The 8829-nt window shown below is 37.7% G+C and overlaps 1 pseudogene; it reads left to right on the top strand.

Moving 5' to 3' along the window:
- The first annotated feature begins 1647 nt into the window (after window positions 1-1647).
- Window positions 1648-7364, top strand: LOC148169376 (uncharacterized; annotated as a pseudogene).
- Window positions 7365-8829: the final 1465 nt, after the last annotated feature.

Here is an 8829-nt window from a genome sequence, read left to right as displayed (position 1 = left end):
GGTGGTCCGGGGAGCGGCGGCTGCTTGAGTCCTCTTCGGCATCGGGGGGGTTCCTCGCTGGTTTCGGGAACTTGGAGCACCCCTTGTAGTTGGCCGTGTGAGGGCCACTACAATTCGCGCACTTGGCGGGGGCGGTTCTGGGTTTCTGGCATTCCCCAGAACGGTGTTCTCCTGCACACTTCACGCAGCGCGGCTTGGCATTGCAGTGTGTCTACGAGTGGTGACGAGTGGTGACGCTTCGTTGGCAGCGGTGGCACTGACTGGTCGCTTCCTTCTTGTGCGGCTTCTCCATCTTGACGGAGATGGCCTCGAACATCTTGGTCACGCGGTGGATGTTCTCCGTCTTGTTGGCTGGGACCTCAACCAGGCCCAGGGAGAGCTTCTTTCCCTGGCGATGCATCCTGCTGGCGCGCAGAGCTGGGATGCCGGTCTTCAGCAGGTCCTGGAGGACCTCTTCGGAGATCCCGACTGGGACTCCTTTGATGACTGCCCTTGCCGGTCGGGCTTCGGGGAGCGAGTAGGTGAAGTACTCCACCTTCTCTTGTTCCAGGAGTCGAGTGAGACTCCTGAACTCCTCCGACGAAGCCGTCTGGATCCTCATGCCGCCGTCAGCGCTGGCGGCAGCCTTGGGGATCGCGATGCCGGCGGTCCTCGCTTTCCTCTGGACGTGGAGGAATTTCGTCGAGTCCAGTATTGTGATGGGCGGGACCCGGGATTTCTTTGGTGGCTCTTCGGCGTCGTCACCGTCGGGAAGGTCTTACGACCTGGTGGAGGATCTTCTCTCTTTCCCGATCTTGGCGCCCTCTTCGCCGACGCCTTCCATGGTGTCGTTGACGAGCTGGTTCGCAGTGATGACGATGCTCGTCGAGGAGGAGGTGGTTCCCCGTGAGGTGGAGGGAACGATGGCGGAGTCGGGGGCGGCTGCAGGGGTCGGCCTGCTTACCGCAACGTCCCGGAACGAGGGGGCAGTCGTCCTCTTTTTTGACGACTTGGACTTGGAGTCCTTGGTGGACTTCTTGGAGTCCTTTGAGGTCTTCGCGATCTTCGCGGTTTTCTTCTTCGCCTCCTTGGCGATTGTCTCTGACTCTTCCGGCATGGGACAGCCGAGCGGTGCCAACTTTTGGCTGCTCGGGGCGCTGGGGCGCAAGTTGAGGACTTCCATCGTGGTGGGGGAGGCGTTTCTCGGCGTCGTGAGGCGGCTGCCCTTTTGACTCGACGAGGGACGGATCGCAGGCAGGGGTTTGGATTTTTCCCCCGACGTTACCTGAAAGGGGAAGAAATTAAAACCGGGATCCGGCGATTTCTTACCCCTGGTCCTCTTGGGGAGGGATTGGCCGTCCTCGTCCTCGAGGTCGGCCAGGGCTGCAAACTTGTTGCTGGTGGCGAGCGGGGCGTTCCTTGTTGGGGACCTGGGGAAAGACCTCTTCGAGGAGAACGACATCTCCGAAAAGGCTGAAGGACCTCACGGTCCTGGGGGTGGCGGCGGCGGCGGTGGTGGTGAGCTCGTTGATGGCCGTTATGGTGACGGCCATTTGAAGCTCGAGTCCTCCGAGCCGGGTCGAGAAGTTCTCGGTGAACGCCTCGAGCTGCTGCTGCTGCTGGAGGGCCGCCAAGAGGGACTGCTGGAGTCCAGCGATGAGTTCCGCCATGCTGGTGGAACTCATGGTGTCGGGGGTCGATTCGCACTTCACTGAGTGTCCATCAGGGGAAAGAGGCACAGAAAACGTCTTTTGTCGTTGCACTGATTGCACTGCACCGCTCACTTCGTAGCTCACGGGCAATGCTCTCTGGGGAAGATGTTGGAGCGCAGCAGCGCTGCCTCCCGGCGTTGGATGGGTGACCGCTACTTGTCACAGCAACGGTGTCCGCTGTCCAACAGTGAATGGGTGGGCACTGGATCGCACTCTTCGTCTGGTTGCAAGGAAGTCGCAAAGAAAATTCGCTGTCGGGAACGATGCACTGAAGACATGTCTTTTCACTTCGAAAGGGGATTTAAAAAAAGTGGGTGAGATAATTGAACAAATGAATAAAGATATTCCGTCCTCGAGTTCACTTTTGGCCAGCGGAGCAGTAGTCCCTTTTAGGGACGCCCACGAAGCTTTGCAGAGTTCAGCGAAGTCTCACAATGAATCGTCATTGATGAATAAATATTTTTTAACACCAACATCAAATAATGAAATTGTACTAAATAAACTAAATTTGAAAAAATTAAGAACCATTGCAAGAAGGCAAGGTTTAAAGAACTACTCAAAATATAACTCAAAAACTAAATCAGATATTGTAAAATTAATTTTTAAAGAAGAACTCAATGCTGGAGATTGGCATAACAAACTAAGCAGGATTAGTATTAAAAAATTAAATTCAATTGCTAGCAAACTAAACTTAAACATAAAGAAAAATAGTAAAAAAATAGAACTATTGAATCATTCTTCTCAACGAAATCAAATCACCTAGTTTAAAAGAATTACTGAAAGAATAACCGGAGACAAATCTGTATCAAACGTTAAAAGAACTAAGAAAAATTGCTAAAGAAAGAAATATTAAAGGTTACTCAAAAATGAAAAAGGCAGAATTTTTACAAAAAATTGGTGAGTAATCTTTTGCATTCGAAGATAGTTATTTTATAGTTTTCAAAAAAACCTAAAATTAAAATAATAGAAACAAAAGCTGTATACAGCAAAAAATGGAAGAAACATAAAGTTTACTATAAAGTTATATTATTGAAAGAGGAAGAATCATCCGAGTCTGATCTTTCAGACATAATTATGAAAAAAATTACTGCCATTAGAGAGGGTTTAAATGAAATGATTGAAATAGTAAAAGAGAAAACAAATTTCAAAGAAGGAAACTTATTAAATATAGTAGTTAATCACAATGATCTTTGGTCCCCTACTTCCACAGGGTTATCAAGAACTTCTGAAATTGATAATTTATTAAACAAAATTCAAAGTATCTTAACTGCAAATCAAGATTTAGATATATACGGTTGTACGTTTCATGTAGAAGTTGTTAATATGCCTAGAGGTGCTTAATAACGCTAAAAGGTTATTAAATATAACAGAAGACTCACGAACAAAGAAAAGTATAACACAAATTAAAAATAAAGATAGATTATGTTGTCCAAGAGCTGTTATTGTTGGATTAACTTATCATACAAACATTATACTAGGCAAAGAATATAATTATAATGAATTAAAATATATAAGACTGGGGAGAAATTTACAATCAACTTTAGCTCAAGAGCTATGTAATCAGCATGGAGAATATAATAATAATTCAGGCGAAGCCCTCATGAGGGAAGCGAATTATTTTACCTTAGATGATATTGCAAATATAGAAAAAGTATTAAATATTCAAATAAAAGTCATAGCAGCGGAATGCTTTAATTCCATAATACAGGGTGTCCCAGAACTCATGCCTAGCCGAAAACCGGGGGTATCGGGAAAAGGTGTGAATGTTGCTGAAAAAAAAAGTTCTAGCTCCAACAGAAACTGAGAAAAGACATGACAAAGTTGACCAATCACAAGGCCGCGTGGAGATGGTCTGGAGGATAAGACACCAGTTTAAATTTTCTCCTTTGAATTTTGTATGAACAATCTGGTCCACTATAAATTTTACTGACGTTAGAATGACAGGCTTCAATAAATCTAACTCATATTGAACTTAGTGTGCAGAAACGGCTTAGCGTACTTTAGAAATTGACTAGAGGGTTGAAGACTACTGGTTGACGAGCGTTGAATGACAAGAGACACACCTGAAGGACAACTGACACAGTGAAAATCCAAGTGGAGTGTGAAACGGCGTTTCTTTTGGTTTCCCTTGATTGCTGGTTTCCTAGTTGGTGTTTGGTGGTAACAAATATCCTAAAACGGTTCAGGAGTACTCGGCGGCAGAATGCCTCGAAATACGTCTTATTTTTGAAGAGTGCTATCGAAATTAGTATTAGTAGCAAGAACGTACCGAGAACGTTTTCCAGGTCGTGATTATTATCCGGACAACAAAACGATTCTTAGTGTTGTTTCTCGGGCTGGACACACTGGTCAGCTATTAACAGATCGGCGCGAAGTTGGTGGAGCACCAAGACAGGCCAGAACTGATGAAAATAAAGAAGCCGTTTTGGAAGCGGTTGATGAACACTCCACGCAAAGTATCTGAACTGTGGCACGCCAGTTAGAAATCGGAAAATCTTCTGTACAAAAAATTTTCGCGACAGATCACCGGCACCGGTCAAAGTTTGGTTAGAAGAGCTCATTTGTGTGTCCAAAATAATGGTGGTTTGTTCAAGCATTTGATTTAACCATTACATCATGTGCCTTGTTCTGTTTCTTGTTGTAATAAAACGGTTCTTTTTAGAACCGTCATTGTGTGGTTTTTATCTGTCAAATTGACATTAGATGTCAGTTATAAAAATGTAGTGGACCAAATCAATTTTCCTTTTTAGGATTTAATTATGAAACCTAGCAACGTTAATATTATTTGTGCTTGAGCGTCTGGGATTGGTCAGTTTCGTTAAGCAATTTCTCAATTTTAATGCACATCAGGACAAAACAAATTGCATTTTTGGCGTCCTGATTGCTGTCGGCATCCGCCCTTTTTCGGCTAGGCGTGAGTTCTGGGACACCCTGTATATTCGGGGCCTGAAAAAGATATAAAAATATATTTATATAAAAATGGAAATCATTTTGATACAATTGGTAGTATGACAGCTTTCTATGGTCAATCTTATTATTGTAAAAATGTGATAAACCATATCAAAACAAAGATAAACATAAATGCAAAACAAAGGATAAAATATGCATAATGTGTTTCAAATCTAATCACAAAGAAGACTCTTTTAAAAGAATATATTGCGAAAAATGCAATAGATACTGTTTTAATCAAGAATGTTTAGAAAATCATTCTGAAGTTTGTGAAAGATTTCATAAATGCTTAAAGTGTAATAAAATACTCAAAAGAGGTGATAAAATGGTTGACGAAGGTAAAAAAAATGGTTGACGAAGGTAAAAAAATGATTGAAGAAGGAAATTGATTGATTGAAGAAGTAAATAACATCCTTCCACTCTGGGGACATACTTGTACAAAACCGAAAATGAGTAACAAAATGATAGAAGAGGGTAGTAAAGAACACAAATGTGGCTGGGAAAAATGTAGAAATTGTTATAAAGAGGTTGAAATACGTAAAGATAAATGTTACATGCAATGGAAGCGGCAAAAAGGTGGAATCTGTCAAACAAAAATAAAAGACGGTGGTAAATAATACAAAGTAAAAGGTTGTAAAAATTGTGATAGAAAAGGTTGTACAGTAACTTTTCCTGATAAAACAAACAAAAGAGTAAAATATCACATTTATCAATGTAAAGAATGTAAAAATTGTGTTAAAATACCACGAATGAACGAAAACGGTTATCAATGTCTTAATTGCGGATGTTCATTTAATACAACTAAATGCTCTTACACACAAAAATATTTATTCTTTGATTATGAGGCGATGCAAGAAACGCAAACACGTACCTAATTTAGTTATATCTCATAATTTTAATGGTAAGGTCAATTCTTTTAAAACCAACCAAAATTTCTGTAAATGGTTAGTTTCTAGAGATCATAAAGGGTACACAGCTATTGCACATTATGGAAAAGGTTATGATTCTTACTTTATTCTAAAATATTGCGTTGAAAACGGTATTAAACCATTCTGCATATATGATGGATCTAAAATAATGTTAATGGAAATAAAATCAATTAATTTAAGAATTATTGATAGCAGTAATTTTGTTCAAGGACCTTTAAAAAACATTCCCAAAACATTCGGTCTAAACGAACTTAAAAAAGGTTATTTTCCACATTTTTTCAATACAACAGAAAATCAGAACTATATGGGAAAAATACCAAATACAAAATACTATGGTGTTAATTCTATGAAAATAAAAGACAGGCAAGAGTTTTTAGAATGGCATAAACAAAAAAGAAAAGAAAATTATTTATTTGATTTTAAAAATGAACTTTACGATTATTGTAATTCTGATGAGGATATATTAAGAAGAGGATGTCTTGAATTAAGAAAACAATTTCTAGAAATAGCTAACATAGATCCTTTTAGATACATTACAATTGCAGGTGTTTGTATGGCTATACAGGGTCCGGCAACACTTGTGTCCACCCCCAAAATCGTCTTTAATTTTAAAGTTACAATTTTGAAAATTTGCATACGCTTATAGTTGACAAAGCTCTAGAAACTGACGCAAAAATTTGTTTTTTATCACAGTTTGTTTGGCGTCGCGACGCCTAAGAAGTATAATTTTTAGCGATTTTTGAGTTTTTGCGGAAATATTCGCGATTTAATTTTTTTTTTCAACATAACTATGATACAAATATTTGAGTTTTTATTTTAAATCTAATGCAAATTGTGTTTAAAATTTGCGAAAAAAACGCTGTTTTATCAAGTTAGTTTTCAAAATTCTGACAGCGCAGTGGCAAACTACGTTTACACCAAAATTTCACAAGTCACTTCATTCTATTTTATAAAGGTTAATTTTGATTAACACGGGCATGTTGCACTTTATGGACACCAAAAATCATTAATTAACATCGACAAAGCGACAATTTCACCAATTAAGACTTTTGTTACAATCTAAAGCGAGCCAAAGGATAGATGTCATTTGTGACACAAGTTGTTGACAGATGGGTGTAAACGTAGTTCCCAATTTTGACGTAATGAAATTGGAAACTAACTTGATAAAACCGCATTTTTTTCTCAAATTTTAAAGACAATTTGCATTGAATCTAAAATAACAGTTGATATATTTTCTACACATTTATATTGAAAAAAAATTAAATTAGGGGTTGATATCACAAACTCTCACAATTAACTAAAAATTACATTTTTAAGGCGTCGCGACGCCAAAACTATCAGTGATAAAAAACAAATTTTTGCGTCAGCTTCTAGAGCTTTGTCAACTGTGAGCGTATGCAAATTTTCAAAATTTTATCTTTAAAATTAAAGACGATTTTGGGGGTGGACACAAGTGTTGCCGGACCCTGTATATAGATCAAAATATATTAAGAAAGATACAATTGCAGTTGTTGATAATCTAAAAAACGATCAATATTCTCAACAATCAATTTCTTGGTTAAATAGTTTTCATAATCCAAATATAAAACATGCATTAAACGTTGGTGAAGTGAGAATATGTGGATCAAAAGTTGATGGCTTTGATCAAAAAACTAATACAGTCTATCAATATCACGGTTGTTTTTGGCATGGTTGTACAAAATGTTATAGTTCAGATTTTATTAATAATAAGAATAAAACAACTATGGAAGATCTTTATGAACAAACAATAGAAAGAAGCGCGCAAATAAAATAAGCTAGCTATAATTTAATAGAAATGTGGGAATGCAATTGGATTAAATCTAAAGAATATAAAGAAGAAATGAAACAAATTAAAAGCAAATATAAAGAAATGGAAGAACTTAATCCTAGAAATGCGTTCTTCGGAGGAAGAACTAATGCTACAAAACTAAAAGTTAATGGAAAGATAATGAAATATATAGATATTTGCAGTTTATATCCAACAGTACAATGTTATGATGATTATCCAGTTGGACATCCTACTAAAATATTCAAACCTCCTACATATAATTCAAAACGGTATGGTTTAATAAAATGTGCAATTTTACCACCAAGAGGTTTGTATCACCCTGTTTTACCTGTTAAAAATAAAAGGAAATCTGGCGGTGAAAAACTAACATTTCCATTATGTCAATTGTGTGCAAAATTAAATAATCAAAAAGATAAGTGTACTCATACGGAATCTCAAAGAATTGTCAGAGGAACCTGGTGTACAAACGAAGTAAAAAAAAGCAATTGAACAAGGATACAAAATAATAACTATTGATGAAGTTTGGCATTTTGAACAAAAATCGAGTTATTTGTTTAAAGGATATGTAAAAGCATTTATGAAAATAAAGTTAGAGACAAGTGATTGGAGAAATGATTTTGAATCAGAAGAAGAATATAGAAAAGCCGTAAAAGAAAATCTAGGTATTGAATTGGGTAAAATAGAAAATAATCCTGGAAAGAGAGCTGTTGCAAAAATCTGCTTAAATTCCTTATGGGGTAAATTTGGTCAAAGACAAAATATGGGGGCAACAGAGTATGTTACAGATATTAAGAGATTTTATGAGATTTTATTAGACGACAGACTTGATAATATACATATCAAGGAATTAAACGAAAATATGTTACAAATTGATTACAAGTATAAAGGTTGCTATGTAGAAAATGATTTCAATACCAATATATTCATAGCGGCTTTTACAACCGCAAATGCTAGACTAAGATTGTACGAAATGTTAGACATATTAGGAGAAAGTGTAATATATTATGATACAGATAGCATTGTATATATAGATAATGGTAAAAACACTGTAAAACAGGATGTCTATTGGGAGATTGGACCGATGAATTAGGTAAGGACGTATGGATTGTTGATTGGGTATCAACAGGTCCAAAGAGTGTTATTGTTACAACACTAATACAGGTAAAGTTGTTTGTAAAATAAAAGGATTTACATTAAACTATGAAACGTCCAAAAAGATTAATTCCGATAGTATAAATAATATTTTAGAAAAGTCCAGCAGAGCTGGTCCAGAGTCAAAAACGAAGACAGAAAAATCAGTGCACAATATAATCGAATTACCAGAGATACTAAAACTAAAGAACTTTTAAATAAAATAGAAACAAAGGAATTTGGTTTTGTTTATGACAAGAGAGTTATTCTAGAAAACTTTGATACAATACCGTTTGGATTTTAATCCTTTTCGTTGGTG

This window comes from Gnatocerus cornutus, chromosome 8, assembly GCF_029298725.1.
Source record: "Gnatocerus cornutus isolate USDA-ARS CGAHR chromosome 8, icGnaCorn1.1, whole genome shotgun sequence".
Lineage (NCBI taxonomy): Eukaryota > Metazoa > Arthropoda > Insecta > Coleoptera > Tenebrionidae > Gnatocerus > Gnatocerus cornutus.
This window is presented reverse-complemented; position numbering and strand designations above follow the sequence as displayed.